This window comes from Dipodomys merriami, unplaced genomic scaffold, assembly GCF_024711535.1.
Source record: "Dipodomys merriami isolate MVZ:Mamm:240054 unplaced genomic scaffold, mDipMer1.0.p SCAF_18, whole genome shotgun sequence".
NCBI lineage: Eukaryota > Metazoa > Chordata > Mammalia > Rodentia > Heteromyidae > Dipodomys > Dipodomys merriami.
Window position 1 is genome coordinate 3,114,679 of NW_027203159.1, and position 25,484 is coordinate 3,140,162.

The following is a 25,484-nucleotide window of genomic DNA, read 5'->3' on the forward strand; positions in this document are numbered from 1 at the left end:
ACCAATATACTTTCCTTATATTTTTATTTATTCTACAGGAATAAGAAGTGAAATGGAACATATTATTCCAAGACAAACATAAATATCGTGATGGGTCCACTTACATTTAGAATTTAGGAAACAGTCTTTTCCTCAGTTATCTTTCTTCACCCAAAATCCTAGGCATGTTAAGTAATGGGTCTTTTCTTGAAAAGATGCTGTACAGAGGAGTTACATTTATGTCCATAATGGTTACATTTCTTGTGGAGCAATGTTACCCCCATCCTTTGTTTTTTCCCACTAACATTTTCCTCCTCCATCTACTTCTCCTCCATCCCAATGAGGTAACGTTCAATTCGAACAGAGTGGCCTGTGACTATCATTATTCAAATGGGTCATATTTTGTTCTTGTTTCATGATTTTGTTTTTCTACTTCCCCTCACTAATTAGAACAATTTATATAGAAAATGCATACCCAAATCAAATGCAGTTTTAACAGAAATATACCATAGGAGGAATAACATATCGTAGAAACAAAAATAACCCTAATCATGTAGTATATTAAAATCAAGAAAAAAATCTTCCATCCATATCTTGAGTATCTTGAGTCTATAGTAATAAATTAAGTATATATCTAAATCTATCTATCAATAACCTATAAATCTATACAACTTTTAAGCTTTTTCTGCTCATCTGATAAAATTACCATATTCATGCTAATTATTGCCCATTATCTGTTTTGTGTTGGTCATTTGGAAGAGACAATCCAAATGAGTCTGAACACAAGGGACTCTAACAGGATTTTGAAATTTCCTATACCAGTCACATCAAAAAGAGATAAAATTAGTCTTGAAAAATAATCATTAGATACTGCTCAGGTATAGTGAGTTAAAATTACTACCTGTCCAATTACAACCAACATATAATTTTGTTGACAACTGCAAAATCATATTTCAACATACTTTCATTATCTTTGATATCAATTTTTTCCTATCATTTTGCCATGATTAAAATTAGAGATCTGGAGTTGTGTACAAAAACTAAAGAGACACAAACATCAGTTGACTGATAGATTGTATTCTGATATAAAGTATGGACAATGTAATTATGGCAGGAAATTTGATCTAACAATCCATTTTAAAAGTTCAAAGCCTCATTTCAAATACACTTGCTTTTGCCTAATTTCAAGAGACAGTCATCAGAGACAATACTCTGCGATTTCTAATACCCTAGTAATGAATGCATAAAGAAGGAATGGAGTTTGATTATTGAATATTTACAGACAATGCCAACAAACAAAATGCATGAAATATGAAGAAAAATGTTAGTTAAGGAGGGTTTTCAGATAGCAAATGGAAAAATAAATATTAGATATTATTTGCTTGAGATCAATGAAATCTTGATTTTTCTAAATGTTTCTTCATGAGAATTTTAGAAAAATGTTTTTGATCATTTTTTTCTTACTTGAGTCAACAAAAAATTACAGTCTTCTAATATACATTTAGGGTAAATGCTAGAAACTCTATTACCTGCATATTTTGGAAGTACTAAAGCAAATGCTACCCATGGTCAGACCAAGTTTAACAATTTTTCACATGAGTTCAAGTACTAATAAGTGCTTGTTCTGGATAATAAAGTGATTGTTCTGGATAAATATGTCAACTGGGGTTTTAATTCTACAAACAAATTATATTCCAGGAAATTTGTATATTATTTATATCACTATTAAGTGGAACACAAATGCATAAACCTATATGTATATACATAAACCCACACATTCACTAATATTTTTATAAATGTATATATGTATATGTATATATATATGTATACATACATACATACACACACATTTGTATGTATGTGTGAGACCATCTTTCTGGGAACTTATCTTTTACTTGCTCTATTTATTTTATATTTCCAAGTAGTTGTTTTGAGAAATCTTAGCCCATTTAATTTATACTTTATATGAATATTAATCTAAGGTGTGAATTAAAAAGATATATAGAAAAATAAAACACATCAAGGAAGAAACATGAAGGTTTTTGGCATAAGTTGATTATATTCTGAAAAATATCTTCTTTTGAAACTACCTTCTAATAAACATATTGATAATTTGCATTCATGTTTATCAAAATAAATAAACAGTCATTCTAAGACAAACTCTATCCTTACAATAATATGGTCAACAATGTGTCAGGATGGAGCAGAGAATGAACCTGAATGTTTTATGTATAAACAGCATTCAAACTTAACCCAATTCAATTCGCTTTAGTAAATTTGCAAAAGGAAGGTTTATTTTAGTGACACATTATTATCATTGCTCAGTAGGCACCGTTTATGACCATGAGAATTTTCCTAATGTTCAACTGATTCATCATGATTGTTTAACAAAGATGGCATTTTCAACTTTTTCCTAGGTATCAGTAAGAAAATAAAGTAAGAAGGGAAGAAAATAATAAAAATTGAAGATTGATTTATTGTGGCTGTATGAACCATAGAAAGTATCCTGCTGTCTACACAGAAAATCTAACAAATAGGCCTTGAATGTTAGCCCTGGGCATTTAACTTGGGGCCTGGTCTTTGAACTGCAGTCCTGAGACTTGAACTCCTGGCTTGGTGTTGGGTCTTCATCCTTCTCACAAAAGATGGACAGGGTCTGAGGAAAGGTAAGTGTGGCGCTTGCCTATTCCCCAGTCTACCTCAGCCCAGAAGACAATCAGAAAAAGTGGGAAGTCAAGTCAAGCAGGAAATAAACTCATTTATTAATACAGAGCAGCCCTTTTTAAAGCAAAAAGGAGCAGGCGGCATGGCAGGGGAGTAAGAGGAAACAATCACTGTCAATGTCACACCCTATCATGCACCTAAGCTTCCACTGGCTAGTTTTTACACACTGAACATAAGTAAAATTGGGCTCTGCCCATTAAGTCTTGGCCTGGGTCTTAAAGTCAGGATCTCGGAGTTGAACTGGAACACTGGATCTTGAACACAGTGCCTGGTACTTGAACTGGCCCCTGGACCTTGAATTTGTTGGCTCGGAATTCAAATTGGGTCCTTGGCCTTGAAGTATGATCCTACAACTTTAATTTGGGAACAAGGGTTTTTTGCTCATGGCCTGGGACTTGAACTCTTTGCCAGGGCCTAAATTCATGCCCTTGGCCTAGCATTCAATACCTTGTATTTGAACTAGTATGCTGAGCCTTGAACTGGGTCTGGAATTTGAAATTATGATGTGGGACTAAAACTATAGTTTTGGGCATTGAATTGACACATTCAACCTTGAACTCACAGGTTGGGCTTTTATCTCAAAGTATGTTATTTGAATTGGTCCCTGGACCTTGAACTACAGGTGGAAGAGGGGACCTAAGATTTAAACTCATAGCTTGACCCTTGAAATCATGTTTGGGCCTTGAAATCAGGGCCCGGGACTTAAACTTTGACCCTAAGCATTGAACTCAGGACCTAGGCCTTGCATTCAAGGCCTGGGATTTGGATTTACAGCCTGAGCTATGAACTCGGGGTAGGGCCTTAAATTTTCTGCCTGGCTTTGAATTTGGTCCAAGCACTTGAGCTTTTAGCATGACACCTGAACTCAGGGCCTGAGCATTGAATTCAGCACCTGGGACTTGAATTCTCACCTTGAACCTTTAACTCAGGTACTGAGCCTTCAGCTTTTGATCTGGTCCTTGAACTCAGGACCTGAGCCTTGAATTCGGCAACTGGGGCTTGAGTTCCCAGCCTGAACCTTGAAATTCTGACCTGGTTCTTGAACTCAGAAACTTGGCCTTGAACTCAGTGCTTGGAAGTTGGATTTGCATCATGAGCATTGAACTCCGGGCTTGGGCCTTGAACTATCAGCCAGGGACTTGCATTCAGGGCCAGAGATTTAAACTCATGTCCTTGGCATTTAACTTGAGGACTCGACCTTGAACTTGGGACCTGGAATTTGAACTTGGAGCTTTGTATAGTTGAACTCAGATTTGGGACTGGAACTCTCATGCTGGGACTTGAACTTCCAACCTGGGACTTAACCGAGCCCCTGCCTGGACCTTGTATTCATTGTCCAGACCTTGAACTCACAGTGTGCAGTATGAAAGTCTGGGACATGAACTCCACCTGAGCTGTGAAATCCGGATCTGGAACTTGACCTAAGCCTAACCTCGATGCCTGGGACTTGAACTCACAGGCTGAGGCTTGAACTCATGGGGTGGTACTTGAAATGTTGCCCTGGACCTTGAACTCACAGCATGAAATTTGAACACCTATCTGAGCTTTGAACTAACAACCCAAGACTTGAAATAACTTCTTGGGTTTTGAAATTGGGGGTTGGGAATAGAATTTATATTTGGGGCTGAAACTCTTGTCCTGGGCCTTGAACTCACAACCTGGGCCTTGAAGTGATAATCTGGGCCTTGACCTTGCAATTTGTTGCTTAAACTCTAGGTCTGGGCCTTGTACACACAACCTGGGCCATGAATTCACAGCCTGGGCTTTTAACTCGCAGTCTGTGATTTGATCTTATGTCCTGGTTCTTGAATTGGGTTCGTGGACATTGAAATCAGCAACAAGGGGGTACTGGGACTTTAATTTGGGGCTTGGGCCTTCAACTCATGATCTGAGTCTGGGCCTTAGAAGTCCTGGTTTGCTTCTTGAACTGAAAGCCTGGGATTTGAACTCTAGGCCTGGACCTTGAATTTGATGCCTTGGCATTTAATTTGTAACCTGGACCTCAAACTGGATGCCTCAGCCTTGAAATGGGACCTGGAACTTGTACTAATAGACAGGCCTGAAACTGTGGGCCTGGGTCTTGAACTCACAGAGTTGGCCTTTAACTAACAGCTTGGGCCATGATCTCAAAATGTTGAGCTACAGGAAGAAGAGGGGACCTGGGGCTTCAACATGGGCCCCAGGACTTAAACTCACAGCCTGGTCATTAAAGATGGACCCAGGCTTTGAAAATTGCATTGCAGCCTGAGGCTTGAACTTGGTCCCTGTGTCTTGAACATTCATCCTCACACTTGAACTGGGGCAGGGCCTTGAACTCAGGGACTGTGACTTGAATTCAGGAAATGGGCCTTGAACTAACCATCTAAGCCTTCAAATGGAGATCTGGGTCTTAAACTTATAGCCTGATCCTGACACACTGGACATGAGCATTGAACTCACAGATTTGGCCTAGAACTCAAAACGTGGGCCTTGAATTCAGAGACTGGTACTTGAACTCAGTGGGTAAGGGAGCAATGGGGCTTCAAATTGGGGATGGGGCCTTAAACTGATGAGCTGGGCCTTAAACTCATAGACTTTCATATCACCTTCTGAGCATGGAACTCAAAGCTTGGGATTAAACATTGGGACCTGAATATTGAATTTGTGTTCTTGGTTTTGAACTTGGTGCCTGGACTTTGAACTCAAAGTCTGGGAATTACACTCAGAGACTGAGCTAGGGACTCTGAATGTGGCATTTGAACTGAGACCCTGGACCTTGAAGTTGGGGCTGTGACTTGAACTAAAGACTTGGACTTCAAACTCAAAAAAACCCAGGCCTCAAACTGGATGATTGGACCTTGACTAGGTGCCTAGGACTTGAATCCATAGCTGGTCCTGAAACGGGGCCTGGGCCTTGAACTCACAGGCTGGGGAATGAACTCATGGGCTGGTAGTTTAACTGGGGCTCGGGTCCTTTAAATTTGCGTCTGAGAAATGAAATCAGGGCTTGGGCCTTGAACTTAGGGCCAGCAACCTGAAGTACAAAGCTGGGATTTTTGCTCTGGAGTCCTCGGGTCTGTCAGCTTGGACTGGCCTGCGCACCATATGCATCATCTGTACTCGGGGCACCTGTCACTGTGCATGCTTATCCTGGAGCCATGTGTTTGTCAGTGCAGGGATCCTGCTACTGCATATGCAGCATTTGTCCTCAAAGTCCTAGTACTGTGCATATGTACTCTGGAATCCTTGAGTCTGTTAGTACCAGTGAACCTGCTGAGGCACAAGGTGCTCCTGATTCACATGCGTGCTCTATAAACATGTGCTCTTTTGCTATGACACTATAGTCTGTCAAAATCAAAGGTAAAGAAATAGGGTAAAAGACTTAACTTTCTGATCTCCAAACCAATAAATTTTCCTCAATACAAAGTATGTTTTGTATTGCTCTCTGACCTGATAACCCCGTTATTCGTGACAAGATTCAAGTATGATTTCACTAGAACCAATAAAAAAGTCATCACCCAAACTACTTCAAATCAGAATTATCATATCTGAATGTTCTTCTCATTCTTTTTTTGTGTTATTATATTTTTTCTTTTTTTCTTTTTTTTCCATACATAATTTATTTTATTTTTTGTGAACATACTGTACAGAGGGGTTAAAATTACTTGGGCAGGATAATGCGTATATTTCTTATCAAACATTGCAGTCTCCTCCTTTGCTTACCCTTCACATCCCTTCCCAGCCACCTCCCCCTCCACCCAATCCATCCCGCCTCCCCTCCCCACACCAACGTTGTAAACCTCGTATTTGACATGACGACTTGTACTTCCCATTTTTGCAACAGGTCCACCTGTATCCTTAAACAACTTGTTTTTCCCCACCTCCTCTACAAGTTATACTGACATCAAATATAGTGAAAGCAGGGGTTATACTGTGGGGGAGGGACATACAAAGCAACAAAGAAATAATCTTATAAATGCGTTAGAAACAAATGCATGAAAGAAAAAAACATTAAAATACATATCTAAGGGTTCATTTTCCTAACATCACCTTATCTGACCTATTCTGCTTGACTCATAGATATTGCAAATAAGGGAAACCATGGGACCTATGTTTCTTTGGGCCTGGCTTACTTCACTTAATATGATTTTTCCCCAAGTTTTTCCATTTCCTAACAAATGGGGCAATGTCATTCTTTCTGATGGAGGCATAGAATTTCATTGTGTATATATACCACATTTTCTTGATCCATTCATATACTGAGGGGCATCTAGGTTGGTTCCATATCTTAGCTGTGGTAAATAATGCTGCAATAAACATAGTTGTGCTGGTAGCTTTAGTGTGGTCTTGTTGGTAAACATTTGGGTAAATGCCCAAAAGTGGGATTGCTGGGTCATAGGGCAGCTCTATGTGAAGTCTTTTGAGGAACCTCCATACTGCTTTCCAAAGTGGTTGAACAAGTTTACATTCCCACCAACAATGAAGTAAGGTTCCTTTCTGTCAATATCCCCTCCAGCATCTGTTTTTTTTAGAGTTCTTGATTTTTGCCATTCTAACTGGAGTGAGGTGGTATCTCAATGTTGTTTTGATTTGCATTTCTTTTTTGGCTAGGGATGTTGAGCATTTCTTCATGTGTCTATTGGCCATCCTTCTTTCTTCTTCAGAGAAGCTTCTCTTTAAGTCTTTAGCCCACTTATTTATTGGGCAGTTGTTTCTTTGAGGATTTGTTGTGGGGGATTTAATTTTTGAATTCCAAGTATATTTTAGATATGAGACCCTTGTCCATTGTATGGCTAGTGAACATCTTCTCCCAATCCGTGGGCTTTCTATTGATCTTGCTAGCCATGTCCTTTGCCATGCAGAAGCTCTGAAACTTCATGCAATCCCATTTGTACACCCTTTCTTTCATTTGTTGTGTTTCCGGGTCTCCGATCACAAAATTTCAGCCTGAGCCAAGGATACCTAGCGTTTCTCCTATTCCATCCTATAATGTTTTCAGAGTGTCTGTTTTGACTCCGAGGTCTTTGATCCATTTGGAGTTGATTCTGGTGCAGGGTGATATATAAGGATCTAGCTTTAGTTTTCGACAAGTAGTTAACGAATTTTGCCAGCACCATTTACGGAAGAGGCTATCTTTCTTCCATTCTATTCTTTTAGCTCCCTTATCGAACATTCGATGGCTGTAGGTCTGTAGGTTCATTTCTGGGTTTTCAATTCTATTCCATTTGTCCTGAGGTCTGTTCTTATTCCAATACTAAGCTGTTTTGATTACTATGGCTTTATAGCAGAGTTTGAAATTTGATATTGATATTCCTCCAGCAGTGTTCTTTCCGTTGAGGAGCGTTTTTGCTATTCGGGGTCTTTTATTGTTCCATATGAATTTTTGGATTGCCTTTTCTATTTCCTTGAAGAATGAGGTTGGAATTTTGATAGGTATTGCGTTGAATTTGTAGATAGCCTAGGGAAATATTGCCATTTTCACGATGTTAATCTTTCCAATCTAAGAGCATGGGAGGTTTTGCCATTTTCTAAGTTCTGTTTTGATTTCCATTTTCAAGATTTTAAAGTTTTCATCATAGAGGTCCTTCACTTCTTTGGTTAAGTTAATTCCTAGGTATTTTATTTTTTGTGGGGCTATTACAAATGGAGTTGCTTTCCTAATTTCAGCAACGCTTTTCTCATTGTTGGCATACAGAAAAGCCATTGATGTTGGGGGGTTAATTTTATACCCTGCTACTTTGCCAAAGTTTTGAATCAGCTTGAGTAATTTGGGAGTGCTGCCTATGGGATTCTTTAACTACAAGATCATGTAATCTGCAAAGAGGGAGAGTTTTATTTCTTCTTTCCCTATTTGGATCCCCTTTATGTCTGCATCTTGTCTTATTGCTGTAGCTAGACATTCTAATACTAGATTGAAGAGAAGTGGATAGAGTGGGCATCCTTGTCTTGTTCCTGAGTCAAGAGGAAATGGCTTTAGTTTTTCACCGTCAAGTATAATGCTGGCCGTAGGTTTGTCATATACAATTTTATGTTATTGAGGAATGATCCATGGATTCCTAATTTTTCCAAAACCTTGATCATAAAGGGATGTTGGATCTTGTTGAATGCTTTTTCTGCATCTATTGAGATAACCATGTCTTTCTTATTCTTTATCCTGCTGATATGATGAATAATATTAATTGATTTGTATATATTTAACCAGATTTGCAACTCTGAAATGAATCATGTTTTATCGTGGTGTATGAATTTTTTGATGAATTGTTGAAGTCGATTGGCCAAAACTTTTTTGAGAAATTTTGCATTATGTTCATCAAAGTAATGGGTGTATAGTTCTCTTTCTTTGATGAGTCCCTGCATGGTTTTGGGATGAGGTTATGAAGGATTCATAGAATCTGTTCTGTAGTGAACTTTTTCTTTCAATTTCATTGAAGAGTTGGAGGAGTATTGGTGTGAGATCTGCTTTGAAGCCTTTGTAAAATTCCACTGTAAAACCATCTGGTCTTAATATATAACGTTATTAGTATGTAATGTTATATTGATCTCCATTTCTCAATTTGTGAAGGATGCATAAATACAAATCACTAAGAGAAATTATTTCATGAGATGTATTCTACCAAAGGACACATGGTTTATGGTAACCAAGTAAGGTATGAAGGTTTCAAATGCAAATACCTTCAGGTACAATTACAAGAACTGTGCCATATCTCAAACAAATAAACTGCTTTTCCTTTATTATGTGTGCATGAAACAAATGCCATTTCGTATTGATAGTCACATTGTGAAGTGGTTTCTGTTAAATGTATTCAGCAGTCCAGGGAAATAATTATAATTTTAGAAACATATGCTTGTCACCTGTCAGTAAGAACACTGTAATATTGCAATTTAAATGAACATTTAAAATTGCCACTAACTTATTTTCTCAAGTTTATATTGCTATGAGAATTGTATGCCAGAGACACAGAAACATTTATAATACATGCCTATGATAGAGCCCATGGTGACAGAATCAATGATCCAATCAGGAATGCAATCCTCATTACCAAGGAGGGCCTGTGATTAATATTTATCATGATTGAGTAAAATCAAGAATTTAAGGTAGGCAAAAATCTCCTTTTTTACATTCCAAAAATTATAGTAATTGGCCCTAATTCACCTTAGTGCTGTTGAAACCTAAACACCATTTCAGTTTGTACACACACAAACACAAAATTTGGATCTACAGAAATACCTTATCACACATACAAATCTGCTCTCTCTCTCTCTCTCTTTCTCTTTCTCTCCCTCTTTCTATCACACACACACACACACACACACACACACACACACACACACACACACACACACATACACACAGAATGAGAAAGATAGGGTTGGATAAATTTTAAGAGACAAATCAGCAATAACCTGTTTTCCTAATTTGTCACAGATTCTGTCATCAATTCATAAGTTCTCTACTACCGTCCACATTTAGAAGCCAGAAAAATTATTATTCCATAACTAGATCATAATAGCATAAAGGAAAAGGATTAGTGACACCATGGAATCACATTAAATATTCAAATAACCAATGAAGTTAGGAAAATATCACTGACTCATTAAACATTACTCTCTGAATTTCAAAGAGAATATGCAAGATAGTACAAGTAGGGGTGAATAAAATCTAACTAGCTATTATGTGGATGAAAATAGCTCAGAGATTTTGGAAATACCCGTGAATATGGGACATTATTGATGAATATTGCATTACATTCCTGTCTTTGGTTATTGTTGTTGGTCTCCGGGCTTGAACGCTGGGATTAGAAACATCCCTGCGTACTTCAGAGCTCTAATGCTCTACCACTTGATCAACACTGCTTCTTCATGTTTTAACGAGATTAATTGGTGAAGAAAGTGTGACAGTGGTTCCTGTTGGGCTGCTTGAACCTTTTTCTAAGACCTCAGTCTCTGACAAGTTCCTAAGTGAATGTACTAAGAATCTTTTCTGTTATCCAGAGTGAGTTGACTATTGTTCTGCTGTTTTGTTCCTGCCAATCATGCACATTTCATGTCTCTGAGTAACCATAATTTTCATTAAAGATACTGCTACATACGATTCAATTTTGAGGGAATTAATTCCAGAAATAAATCTGAGAATAATCCTTGACTTTACTATTCTGTAATAAGATAGACCCTCATCTGTGAAACTTGTGATATGCTAAAATTAACAGCATTATCACCTGGCCTGGCTCAAGTGTGATTTTTAACCCCCAAAATGATTATGACCTGTTCCTTTTCCTCTGCATGACAGAGAATGGGAAACCCCCTAACCACAAGAATAAACGTATTCTGTTGATCAAATACTGTTCAGTTTGAAAGCAGTATGAGTTTTAGCCCTCTCTATAATCTTTATTAATTAGAAAATTGTCATCAGACTATCTTCACTATATAAACTGCCAATACATCCTCCACATAACATTGTAATATGTTTGACATACAGCAGACAATAGAAATTCGAAGTATGCTTACTACCTTTTCACAGGAAGGATATATAAGGTTCAACAGTGATGAGAGGCTCAGGTAAATACAACTTGCTCTTGTGTTAAATGAGCTTGTTTTTTGTCAGGAATGAAGAGCGATGAAAATACTTGAAAATATTTGATCCATCTAGAATCCATTGTCTTACTTATAAAAGGGATGAAGTCCCATGTTAACAAGCAACACAAATTACATAATTCCAAAAGGAATAAAGGCTTAGGAACATTTCCAAGCAATCCTAATTGCTGTTCATGTGTTCTCTTATTTGCCACCTTACAATGTCAGTAAGAGAGACGTGTTTTCCCATTTCATAAAAACAAATGTACAATCTATTTTGTGATGAGAGAAGGACAATTTCATATACTTCTTTCAGAACCTCAAAAAACTCAATAAGTGAAACAATAATATTTGTAATTACACATCTTATTTTCATTTTCCTATCTATACCATATCTAATGTGTTTTTATACTTTATACAGGAATGTGAAATTTGAAATCCATGTATGTATTGCTCATTAAAATAGAGCAGTATAATATATTTCATTAATGTATATCTTCCCAAAATGCTAAGTGCAATTCATTTCAAAGAGAAAATTCAAACCAGGTGGTATTCCTACAATATTCATTCATCAATTTAAGAATGAAGATATGATACTCACCCACAAGTGTATACATTTATCAAGTATTAGTGTACAAGATACTCCAATTTACACTATCATAACTGATGAGACAAGTAAACCCTTAAACACTGAAAATGGAAATAAATGGTTGGGTCTACCCAAACTCTATCATATATGTATTCCCTGATTTAAGTTGATCATAAGAGAATGAGAACATTGAGATGAGGAATTATGATTTGAAGTAGTTTGGGTGATTGCATATATTATTGATCTTTGAGAAACACTACTTGACTTTTGTCACCAATCACAGTGTCACCAGGTCAGAGAACAATCCAAACTTCATTTGTAGCGAGATTGTTATTCATTTATCCTGTTTTATAACTTTTAATTTTGACAGAGAAGAGTGCATCATAAGAAAACACCATTTTCTTTACCTGTTGGTCCCAGAGGATTTGATTGTGCCCCAAACAAAACTTGGGCTAGGATATTCCAACGATTCTTCCAAAGGGAGAAACACATACTTGGTTGATGTGCTATATTAGATGGTCTGTAACACTGTCCATTAATAAAGAATAGCAACAAGATTCAAGGACTTAAGAACCTTACAAGAAACATTTATGTGGATAATAAACATTGAAAAAAAGGATTCTTAGCAATTGTGCAAAAACAAATCATTTAGAGGTTTGACATAGTTTTTACTCATTTAGGGCTGCATATCTTCATACATGTTATTGATATTAGAATACAACACAATCCAAGTTGAACACAGATCTTTAATTTCACTCCTAAAGGAAGATATCATACATCAGCACGATATAAGTTGAGATTCAATCACAGAAACTGCATACAAACCCAGTCTTTACCTTTATCCCAGTCTTCCTGAGAGGAAACATATTGCCATGCATGTTCAGAACTTTTATCTTCTCTCTGGTTCCAAGTAATATTCACTATAAGCAAATAAAAATTACCATCTTGTACAATTCCAGTTCAACTGGCCTACATTGATTTGGATTGTATTTTAGATATTAGGCATACCCACATCATCTTCAAGAGAAGTTTTGTCGATACAAGTGGTGATACGTTTACCGAGTTGATCTCGTGGAACCAAGTGGTGAGCATTGAAGGGACATGTGGAGAATTTGGAAGCAATATCAGGATGATTCGAATGTAACGAAATTTCAAATGTGAAAAATATTTTCAAATTTTATTTTTTATATTACGTTAGGCAGGATGCCTAGTTTAGGGCTGTTCACCATGGTTTGCATGCTATACTACTGCATCCTTTTGCAGAACACTATACTTCCGCAATTTCAGTTATAGCACCTCCTCTCTGTTCTCATTTGATAGTGAAGCTAAGAGTCTCAGTGATTCCCTGCCTGGACTGGTATAAAAAAGTGATTCAGAGATCTCAAACTTTCGGTTTGACATGAATTCATTTATGAGGAACCACTGCCATTCTCCATAAAATTTTGTATCAAAATTAAATAAGGTACACATATACTTAATGTTGGCCTATGTTGACTCAAAAATGGATTAATATATAGAATTTATAAAGGCATAGAAACAGTGATTAAAACAATATTTGAAAATATCCAAAATAATGGGACATCACATTGGTTTTCTTTACAAGACACAGCATCAGAAACTGGCCAATACAGCTTTGGAACTTAATGTAACAATCTTACTTTAAGAAAACAATAATTTAGGGCTGGGAAGGTGGCTCAGTGGTAGAGTGCTTCCCTTGCATGCATGAGTCCCTGGGTTCGATTCCTCAGCACCACATAAACAAAAAGAAAAAAAGCCAGAAGTGGTGCTGTGGCTCAAGTGGTAGAGTGCTAGCCTTGAGCTGAAGAGCTGAAGGATAGCGCCCAGACTCAAAGTTCAGGCCCCACAACAGGACCCCCTCCCAAAAAGAAAACAATAATTCACTACTAATAATTCTGTCAAATTTCAAATATTGTGAAAATTTTTTAAACTAAGAAGAGGGTATCCAATACGTAAAATAAAAAAAGAGACACAATGCCTCTCCTATGTTAGCATTTTATGAACACGAACTGAACACTGAGATATCCAAACTGAATTCTAGGCCACATAATCATACAGTGTGTGTCTTAACAAAAGAATTTAATATTTAAGAATGTGATTAATTTACATTTGGCCAGTAGGCAATGGGGAGGAAAAGGCAACCACCTGTAATGTTTGTGAAATGTGGCACACAATTTGGCCCACACTAAACATCTTTCCTATGTTCTGCTTTGAATAGAAATCTAGAAATACACAAGTTGGATTTCCTTTGGCTTTTTTTTCTATTACAAGCTGCAGAAATTTCAGAAAATAAAAAATGCTCTCCATGAAATTTCTGCCCACATTCTCTCTCACATCTTTCACATATATTTCCAATTTATCTTAAAAACAATATGCAAATTTAACTATGAATTAAAGAATTTATGTAATACAAATCTTGCTACATTTCACTAGATGGTATTGTAACCTGCATGACCTGTTTTTGTGATATTTAACATAGGGACATTGCAAAAACCTCTCAGGAAACAAAGATTCCTCTGAAAAAGAAAAAAATACCTCAGGAAAAATCAATATGTTGGGAAAAATACAAACCTTCAGTGTTACTTACTTATGAATTATACCTTAAGACAGGAATCTTTATTTGGAGTATGTAGATTCAAACCATGACTGTTAATATGGAATATAATTTCTGATCTATTCTCAGTTCCTATTAGGTAGTTTTTACATTTTAGTATTTTGGAAACTATTTATTCTAGTTAAATAATTATTGATGTGAGTCAAATGAAACTGCTAGATTGTGTTTTCTTCTGAGAACACACATACATTGAGGGCTCTCAGGGTCTCATTTAATTCCTTCCTTACATATCAATTTAGAAAGTGCCTATAATTTACATGCTTTTTACCTTTCAATCTAGCATATCAAAAGTGAAAGATATAATTACTATCAAGTCTAAAATTTCAGAGTCCATCAGGAGAAATCTTGCTATCCTTTTCTCGCTGCTCCTGTCAATATATCTTTTGTGATTCAAAAAATAAAAAAAATAACATGAACTCGACGATTTCAATTAGCTCCCTAAACTAATGAATAAACATATTAACCTTCTTACATTGTGACTGGCAGGTAAATATCACCAGGTCCTGCAGACAGAAAACTTCTCTGAGAAAACATGACTATATACATAAAAATTGCATGCCTTAAATGTGATTTCCTCAATGGTATGAAAACAAGCCAGTAGAACCTATTTATCTCAAATACTTTTATTGCTAGACACAGGTGAAATGAAAGACATTGATATATCTCTCTATATCACACATTAGAGTCATTATAGAAAGAAATAGAAATGTATAACTTTGGAACTCAACAAATTGAATATTTTTTCAGGCATTTGTTTCTCACCATAAAAAAACAATTAGAGCATCATGCATCCTGACAAGTTTTGAGAGAGTTTGGAAAAGGTTTGCTAAATTATGGATGTCTGAATTAAAAAATTTTGAGTTCCCCTTTACAAATGTCCTATGCCTAGTTAAAATATAGAGTCATCTGAAGTAGGATTTGCCCTTCTTATAGGTATGTGTTGGGAAGGTATATATCACAAAGAAAAAGAATCACTGAAACCCATAAGAATCAATGTTTGACATTAAGGCAGTAGTTCAATAGGTAGTACATTTAAGTAGTAGAGTGTCTAGTGGCCAAGAAGGAGAGCCAGAAGACATTAAACATATGATTGCTTTGACCTACATAATATTGAAAGGAAGTGAAGTGAATTTCATGTTTTCCAGAATGGAACTAGCTACTTCCTCAAGTCTGAGGAATTAAAGAAATTCATTTTTTACCCATGGAACAATACTGCCTACTTGGAGAACATGATAAGAACTACATCTTGGGATGTAGGGGGTAGAAATGTCCCAGTCATATACAAGAGCCAAATAGATAATTTACATGAATAAGACGTAGAAGAAGGAAACGAGCACAAGGGACTGTTACCTGTCTCTGTTAGTTAACTGGATTCACCAAACAATTCCAGATCCCTTCCTCCCCACAATGGACGAGGTCCCAGTAGTAGGTTTTCTGCTTCAACAGCGCCTTCTGTATAGTGTCTTCTCTGGGTGGGCCCACCATTATTTTGATGTAGCCCATAAACCTAACTTCCACTTTACCAACTGAGGAAACTCAGCCACACTTTCGCATATGACAATGGAAATGCTACTTCCGGGATGAAACAGGAAGACAAAGTCCCACATTCTTTTAATATTCATTGGTGAACTACAATTCAGTAGATTAGAAATGTGCAACTATTCAGTAGGGGAATAATTTTTATGGATCTCTCACATTTTTCCTATTGTCAACAACTACTGATTCTTTGTAAGCTGTTCTTCCTAGACAGCAAGACATTTTCTATGGTCTATATAGCCAAAATAATTCAATCTTTAAGTATTATGATTAGGAAAGAGTTTAACAAAGACATTTCTAGAAGTTATTCACCTTCTGCCCAAAATGTAACTTTGCTTTCCTTGTACATATGCTTGATCTTTGTATATGTCTTTTAATTCACATTTTTGACTAATATCATACAAACTAACATTATAATTTCTCAAAGCAACTAGTCACAATATTAAATAAAGAGCAAGAGAGAGACAAGTTCCCAGAAGGATTTTTTAAAATTTATATATCATACATTTCTACTTATACAAATATTAACTTTACAATATATTATAAAATACAATCATAAAAGATATACAGAAATCTGTGGGTTCAGGTATATATGTATATGCATTATTGAATGATATGATACACACCTAAGAATTATTTAATAAACAAAAATATAAACTATATGCAAATTTCCTCGAATATAACATGATTATATAATTTTCAACTTAAGAATTTGACAAGTTTATGTAGAACATGAAATTCAATTAGGTTTTAATGAAATATGAAGTAATTATGCAATCTTTTAAAAAGCTTAATTGGTGTCTTCTGATATTTAAAATGTGGTGCATACTATCTGTCACTTTTCTAGTATTATGTATAGTGTGTATCATTATTTTTCAGAAATACAAATTAAATTCAAAAAATGCCAACGATTTTTGGGTATACATTCAGGAAACAGATTATTGAGACTTAAATATGGATGCTGAAATTATGTAATCTCAGTGGCAACATTCTTCTTCTGTAACTAGTGTATAAGAACAAAACTGAAAATTAAGTATAAAGTACAGGATACTTTGTATTTACAATTTTGTTTACTTTAAGTTGCTGATTTATGAATCCTGAGGAGTTGGAGCATTTTAACATTTCTATGGATAGAATATTAGAACGTGGTTTGAGAAACTTGCATCAAACTGACATGGGAAAGAACAAATAAAATTCCGTACTTTGTCTTTAAATGGACTATCTGGCAACATCTCCAAGTGAAACAGAGAATATGAACACTTAGGTACAGATAAAAGAAACTATAATATGGGAGTGCTCGCTCGCTATCTCATGAAGTTAACCAGGCACATGAAAGCAGAGCAAGAACCCTCTCTGAAGCAGTAGAAATTATTCCCATCAGAAGGCTTATGAAAATTAATGATCTGGTTTTTTAAGTGCTATTATGTGTGTGCTCATCACACTTGGGAAATGACAAATAATGCTCATGTAAGAATCACGACCTTAGGACTCCTAGGACAACTTGTTTTTCTGTCAGCTGAATCAAACTATAGGATACTATCCAACTCCTTCTGACACCTAAATGAACTACATTTCATTTTAATTATACTAATATTCAGTACATTTGATTTCTACTTGGAATTCTTCCTGTTATTCCTCAGCATTCATAGTGATTCTGATTTACATTCCTTCTATTAAAAGAGCAGTGTTTTCTCTGCCTTCCATTGAGTTCCAGTAGGCTACTAAATGAAAGATACTCTTCATAGCAACATATTCAAGCACAAGTGATAGAGATAAATGTAGACATGAGACTTGAAGGAATTAAGTTCTTAGAACAGATGGAGTAGACTTTAGCTGGTTTCATAAACATTGCATACATTTGCAAAATATAACTTGATATTGTAGTATGGCTCATCAAGAAATAAGAAAATGTCACTGAAGTTCTATTGTAGTAGGTGACATTTAAACATTTATGAACATTTACTTTTTGAACAAAGAACATTAGGCCAAAATATGCTCACATGCCTAGAAACAGGGACAATAATTTAACGAACTTTTACCTTCGTGGCAATACCATACTGAGAATGACAGAGAACTATCTATGATACTGTCTCAAACTATTCTCACAAATCACAGTTTTCTGAGATAAACATCCATGAATTGATTCATGATGGTGCCGCTAAAATCGAGGTGTGTTTATAATTCTCAATAACTCTACTTACATTGTTTCTTGTAGTTTTGTGCCTGAACAAGAACATAGCACAGAGTCACAAAATGTATTCATTGATAATTCCTCTACTCATGATATATAGATTCCCATTTTTCTGCAATGAACCCGTTTGGAAAAATGTAGAAATTAAAAGAAAAGTTTTTTTTTTTCATTTCTGTTGACTAATTGACCAAAAAAGGTCTCATGATGAAGGATTTTTGGAAATGTATCATTGCATTTATATCAAGTAAAATCAAATCATATATTTTTGTTTCCAGTCCCACTCTAAAAGACATAGAAAGATAGAGAGCCTTCCCTGACTCCCTTTCTCCTTCATGCATCATCATTTTTTTGTGTGTAGGCATATTTTGTTAATATTAAATAAGCAATTTCCATTCTTTCTTTATGATTTTATTACCATTTTTAAAAAAAATTACAGAGTATTTGCCCTGATTACTTTCACCTCAAATTAAGCATAAAGAAGAAATCTGTAATACGAATTTGAAATATTAATATAGATGGTTGTATTCCAATTCCTGCCTATAATTACATTGTTGAATTCATTATTTCTTACTGCAATCAATGAAACAATGTTTTGTCCCTTTAGTTAACTGGAATTGAACCAATCAAATTTGCAGTCACATTAGAGAATTTCATGACTTCAAACAACATCCAGAGTAACTCAAACTTTAGGGCCTAATATATTTTGACACTGTCATTTGGGAATTCTCATAAAAAGACCTATATATTGATTATCAATCTCTATACACACTTTTGGGCTCCAAACTATATGTTCAAACTTATTTTATATTTGTTGCTGTGAGAAGTACTTTTAAAAGACTGAACAATTTCCTCCGATTTTATTACTACAAATAAAATGGAAGAGAATAAAAGAGTGTTTTTTGCCCATAAAATATGAATCATCAGAAGAAAGATACAATATCCATTTGGAGAGTTTGCAGAATACAGAAAATTATACAAAGGCACATGTATTCTAATACTAGCGTAATTATCATAAAATTTATCATATAAAAGAATACTAGTGGCTGCAATGCTGGATAAGAAATGTACTCATTATCTTGTCCATGTAATTGTAACCCCTCTGTACAGTATGTTCACAAAAAATAAATATAAAAATTAAAAAAATGAATACTAGAAGGATATTAAACCCTGTCATGTACTCCGTGCCCTTGGTAAGTTTCAGTTGACACTAGCTTGAGTTGATCTTAAAGTACTGGTGTCAGGAACTGGAATTGCACTTTCTTTGCCCTATAACAATAACAAAGATATCTCTCAAGGGAGACGTTCTAAAAGGTGACAAGTTTTGGTTAAAAAGTCAACTAGTGAGGATAATTTCTTCCTTTTTTTTTTTTTTTGGCGGTTGTGTGGCTTGAACTCTGGGCCTGGGCGCTTGTCCCTGAGCTCTTCAGCTCAAGGCGAGCACTCTACCACTTGAGCTACAGCACCACTTCCAATTTCTTCCTTTTTATGGAAGAGCTCCTGCTTTACTTTTAGGACTCCAACTTACTTTACGAGATATCAACCAAGATATACCATGTTTTCCTACCTTCCTAAAATTATTTCTGTACGTTATTTTTGTAGCCTTTGGATACTTCTAGATTATGAAATAATGAACATATATTATCATTCTATCTCAATTTTCCATGTCTGCTTACCTCATATTTTCTTAAAATTGCAAGTTTGATCTTATGGGAAGCAGCATCAGCATCGTACTGTTACTATCAGTTTAGAAAAGTACATTCTCAAGCAACTTTAAATACAGAAGGCACTGATATTCATGTTATAGTTTTGAACACAAGCAAATATTCATATGTCTAACTTTTGTGGTTCAGAATCAGTACACATGTGTATTAGGAATTTTGCTTCCATTTAAAACAGATTTCTAAGAACTGTTTTCAATGTTACTGTTCCCAAAGTTTGCTTTTTGTTCCTTGAACAATTTCCATTATGATTTTCTTGTGACAAATTTCATCGCTGAGTGTTGGTGCCTGAAACCTCTAATCCTAGCTACTGAGGAGGCTAAGACTGTTGGTTCTCAGCCAAGGGAGGTAAAGTATTTAAAAATCTTCTCTGTAACTAACCTTTATAACACCAGAAACGTCACAGTGGTTAAAACTACTAGAGAGCTGGCTTTGATCAAAAAGTCATTGCAGATAGAGAAAGGGCCATGAGTTCAGTAAAAATGAACTATCCAAATTTCTTTCTGGTATTTATCAGCAGATTCTAGTTGCAAAAACAGGAATAATAAAAGATAACATTAACTGCTAACAGCTATTACACATCAGTAAATATTTTGACAAATTGTGTTTCCAACAATTTGAGATTGTGAATTGATTCCTTCTGTAATATGTTATCAAGGGAAGGTCTAAATGATATGGGTAACACATTGTAGGCCTGGAAATATATAAAAAGTAACTGCCATGACATATCTATTTTTGTTCAATTTACTATATTATAACAATCTATAATTCGGACTTCCCACATTTTGCTGTTTTTAAATATTCTTATTCCTTAGGAGCTTTCAGAAAATCCGAGAGGTTAGCATTGTTTCAGAACACAGTTTTACATCCACAAGTCTGATATAATTTTCCTCATGTTATATTCCTAAAACACAGGTTTTACATATTTAGTTTTATATATTACATGCTGTAAAATATTTGGTTATTAAAGGTTAGTTTATTAAGATAGTTCTATTTGCATGCAATTACATTATTCTTGCTATATAAACTCCATTGAGGATAAAAGTACACTACTCTCCAATAACCCCATTTCAGTGGCTGAAATATAATCCAGTGATTATTTTTTCTGGGAATATTTTCAGTGCAGAGATAAATAATTCCCTAGATAAAACAGACCATCGAAACAAAAGTGATATACAATATAACTTCTATGTAGTAACTTCTATGTAATCTGTGGGAATGTAGTTCAGGTGAGTTAGATGCAGAGAAGACACCCGCAGCACACTTATACCAAAGCCTAGCAAAGTTCCAGTGAATCCACTCAGGAAGAAAATCTTCCCTTTGGTCTTTTGGCCAGAAGCAGCATTTCAATTGACACAACTTGTGTAGTGATGAAGGACCCAAACTCCTGAACGCGAAATTATTATGTTATTGTTACATTAAGTAAAGTCCCAAATAGAGGAGATATTGGAAGTGACCACTGTAAATTAAATGGCTATTTGATGAAAGGGCTTCCTGTTGTCTTTGTTTAGTCTACTTAACTTTAGTAAATAACTTAATGTGCACATATTACTTTTCACTTTTTCCCGACTGTAACAGTTTGTCACTCTCTTTTATTCTTAGATCTAAACACTACTCATATTCAGAGCTTTTCCAAATATCAGCGTGTGTCTTCCCACAAGTTCTTGTTCATGTCAACTTTTCTAGGTTTAACTGAAGTGCAGAACACTACACGCTGATGCATTGTTTCAATCATGGAATGATAGTATGAAACACTAAATTTCTACCCAATATTCCTTAAACTTCCCAAATTTACATTGTAATATTTGCTAGGAAGCTCTTTAGCTATATTTCTTATCAGTGATTAATAGAAGGCATGTAATTATTAAATTAGACTTTGGAAAATTGACATTATCTGGTCAGATGAACTTTCCTAATACAGTATAATTTCAGTGGCTTCCAGAGAATGTTCAGGCATAATTTTGAACTGTGATCCGCAATGAATAAAAGATCTATGAAATTTCATAACATATATATATATATATATATATATATATATATAATTTGTAGTAAAAAATGTTGTAAATGTCACCTGTATATTTATGTGAATTTGTCTGCTTCTCGTTCATATACCCAATTAACGTCATGGGATTAATGCTGGTCAAAATTTATATTCCTGATATTCTGGGAAATCTTCATATCTAAAATAGGACTTTAAATAAATTAATAGTTATACTCATGTACTTTATTCTCAGATAACATTGCAGTTTTCTTCATGTCAACATAGGTATTTCCAAGTTATAAACTTAGGCAACACCCTTTACTTACTCCATGATAACTCAAAGCTTTAAAAGTCATACTGAAAATGGTTTGCTGTTTAAGCTATTATTTCTCTGGGAGGGAAGAATAACAATAATCTAGAGATTTGTGTTGAGAGAACATTTGAAAACATACAGGTCAAATTAATCCTCTCTCTTTTCTGTCCAAATACTGTTTAAATGAGTATTGTGTTTCTTAGTTTTGAACTGTCTAAATGTGTTAATGCTTAAGCCTTTCTAGGTTCATGCCAATTTATTTATGTAAGTCTCTTTTATGGATGTGTCTGACATATTTGTTTTGACAGAGTGCAATCTTGTTTCAACTTATAACCTCCTCACTTGCAAAAACAAAAAAAAAATTCTTATATGAATTAGGGAATTGTCGCTGGTCCCATTATTTTAATGGCATTTTTTTCCTTTACCCTCCCAGTATTAGAGAGGTATGTATACAAGAAGCAGGGCAACCACATCAAATAGAGTGAAAATAGGGGTTGAACCATAGGGGACGAACAAACCGAACCACAAAAAATTCGTAGTATATTATAAATACTTTAGAAACAATAGCAAAAAAGAAAACCATATTTGTGTCCCAATTTGGGGTTCATTTAGTTTAACATCATCTTATATGGTTATATGTACATAGCTCTTTGCGTTTTCTTCTTGTCCTAAACAAGTACTAGTTATTGCAAGTAAGGAAAACCCTGTGACCTATGTTATTTACAGCATGGCTTAATTCACTTAATATAAGTCTTTCCATTTCCTAACAAATGGAATACTGCCATTTTTTTCTGATGTGGCATAAAATTCCATGTATTATATATACCACATTTTCTTTATCCATTTTTCTACTGAGGGCATCTGGGATGGTTCCGTATCTTAGCTATGGTAAAAAAAAAATGCTGCAATAAACATAACTGTGCTGGTAGCCTTAGTATGGCCTTGTTTGTGGTTGTTTGGGTAAATGCCCAAAAGTGGGATTTCTGGGTCATAGTAGAGCTTTACATAGAGTCTATTGGGAAAAAGTCTATTGGAACTAGAAAGACAAAAATTTATATTACTATTCCTTTATGAGGAACCTCCATATTGTTTTCCAAAGGGGATAAGCAAGTTTACACTCCCAGCAACTATGCAGCAGGGTTTCTTTTGTTCCACATCCACTCCACTATGTGTTGATATTAGATTTCATGTTTATAACCATTCTAACGAGGATGAGGTATAATCTCAATGTTTTGACTTGCATTTCTTTCATGGCTAGAGTTGTTGAGTATTTCTTCCTGTATTTATTGGCCATTCTTATTTCCTCTTCTGGAAGTTTCTCTGTAAGTCTGTAACAGTCCACTTGTTTATCTAGCAGATATTTCTTTGAGGCTTTGTTTTTGGGGGATTTGCTTTTTTGAGTTCCAGGTATATTTTAGATATGAGACCCTTGTCCATTGTATGGCTAGTGAAGATCTTATCCCACTCCTTGGGCTTTCTATTGATCTTGCTAGCTATGTCATTTGCCATACAGAAGCTCTGCAGCTTCATACAATCTAATTTGTCCAAACTGTCTTTGATTTCTAGGTCTCCATTAAGAAAATTTTGCCTTCTTTCAAGGAGCCCTAGAGTTTCTCCTATTCCTTCCTGTGAAGTTCAGGGTGTCCACTTTGACTCCAAGGACTTTGATCCTTGGAGTTGATTTGGTTACAGGGTGATATATCAGGATCTAGCTTTAGTTTTGTACAGGTAATTAACCAATTTTGCCAGCACCATTTACTGAAGAGGCTGTCTTTCTTCCTTTCTATTTTTATTTTTAGGTCTCTTATCAAAGATTAGCTGGCTTTTGGTCTTTAGGTTCATTTCTGGGTTTTCAATTCTTCTCCACTGTCCTCATATCTGTTCTTGAGCAAATACCAAGCTGTTTAGATTATATGGCTTTATAGTAGAGTTTGAAATTTGGTATTGATATTCCTCCAGCATTATTCATTCTCTTAAGGATCATTTTGCTATTTGGGGTCTTTAATTGTTACATGAAATTTTGGATTGCATCCTCTATTTCATGGAAGAATGAGGTTGGAGTATTGATCGGTATCGCATTCAATATGTAGATAGCTTGAGGAAGTATTGCCATTTTCACAATGTTGACCTTTCCTATCCAGGATCATGGGAGGTTTTCCAATTCCTAAATCCTGCATTGATGTCCTTTGTTGGATTTGAAATTTTATTATTTTATTTTATTTTTTTATATTTCTGTATTGTGAAAATACTGTTACAGTTACATGGGCAAGATAATGAGTACATTTCTTATCAAGCATTGTAGCCTTGTCCTTTGTTTCCCCTTCCCATCTCTTCCCATACTCCCTCCGTTGCCCCACCCAATCCTCCCCGTTACCTCTCCCCCACCCCGCACCAAAGTTGTAAAGTTCATATTTGGACATAATGACTTGTACATCTCACTGTTGCAATGGGTCCACCTGTATCTCTAGTTAAATGATTTGTTTATTTCCCTTCCCCTCCATAAATTGTACCAACATCACATACAATGAAAGTACGGGTTGTACTGTAGGGGAGGGATATGCAAAGCAACATCGAAATATTCTTATAAATGTGATAGAAACAATTTCATGAAAAGACAAAAAAAGCATTTGAATATTTATGATTTTGTTCATTCCCCTAACCTCAAATTATCTGACCTTTTCTGCTTGACTCTGACATATACTAGTTTTTGCAAATAAGGGAAACCATGGGACCTACGTTTCTTTGGGACTGGCTTACTTGACTTAATATAATTTTTTCCAAGTCTTTCCATTTCCTAACAAATGGGGCAATGTCACTCTTTCTGATGGAGGCATACAATTACATTGAAATTTTCAAGACCATTCGGTATAGAATAAATAGTTGATGTAGGAATTTTATAAGAACATCAATAGAAAGAACAGTGCTGGAGAAATATCAATACCAAATTTCAAGCTCTAATATAAAGCCATAGAAATCAAAACAGCTTGGTACTGGCACAAGAACAGACCTCAGGACCAATGGAATAGAATTGAAAACCCAGAAATGAACCTACAGACCTATAGATATCTAATCTTGGATAAGGGAGCTACAACAGTAGAATGGAAGAATGACAGCATCTTCAGTAAATGGTGCTGGCAAAATTGGCTAACTACTTGTAGAAAACTAAAAGTAGATCCTTAAATATCACACTGCACCAGAATCAACTCCAAATGGATCAAAGACCTCAGAGTTAAAGCAGACACTCTGAAAACATTAAAGGATGGATTAGGAG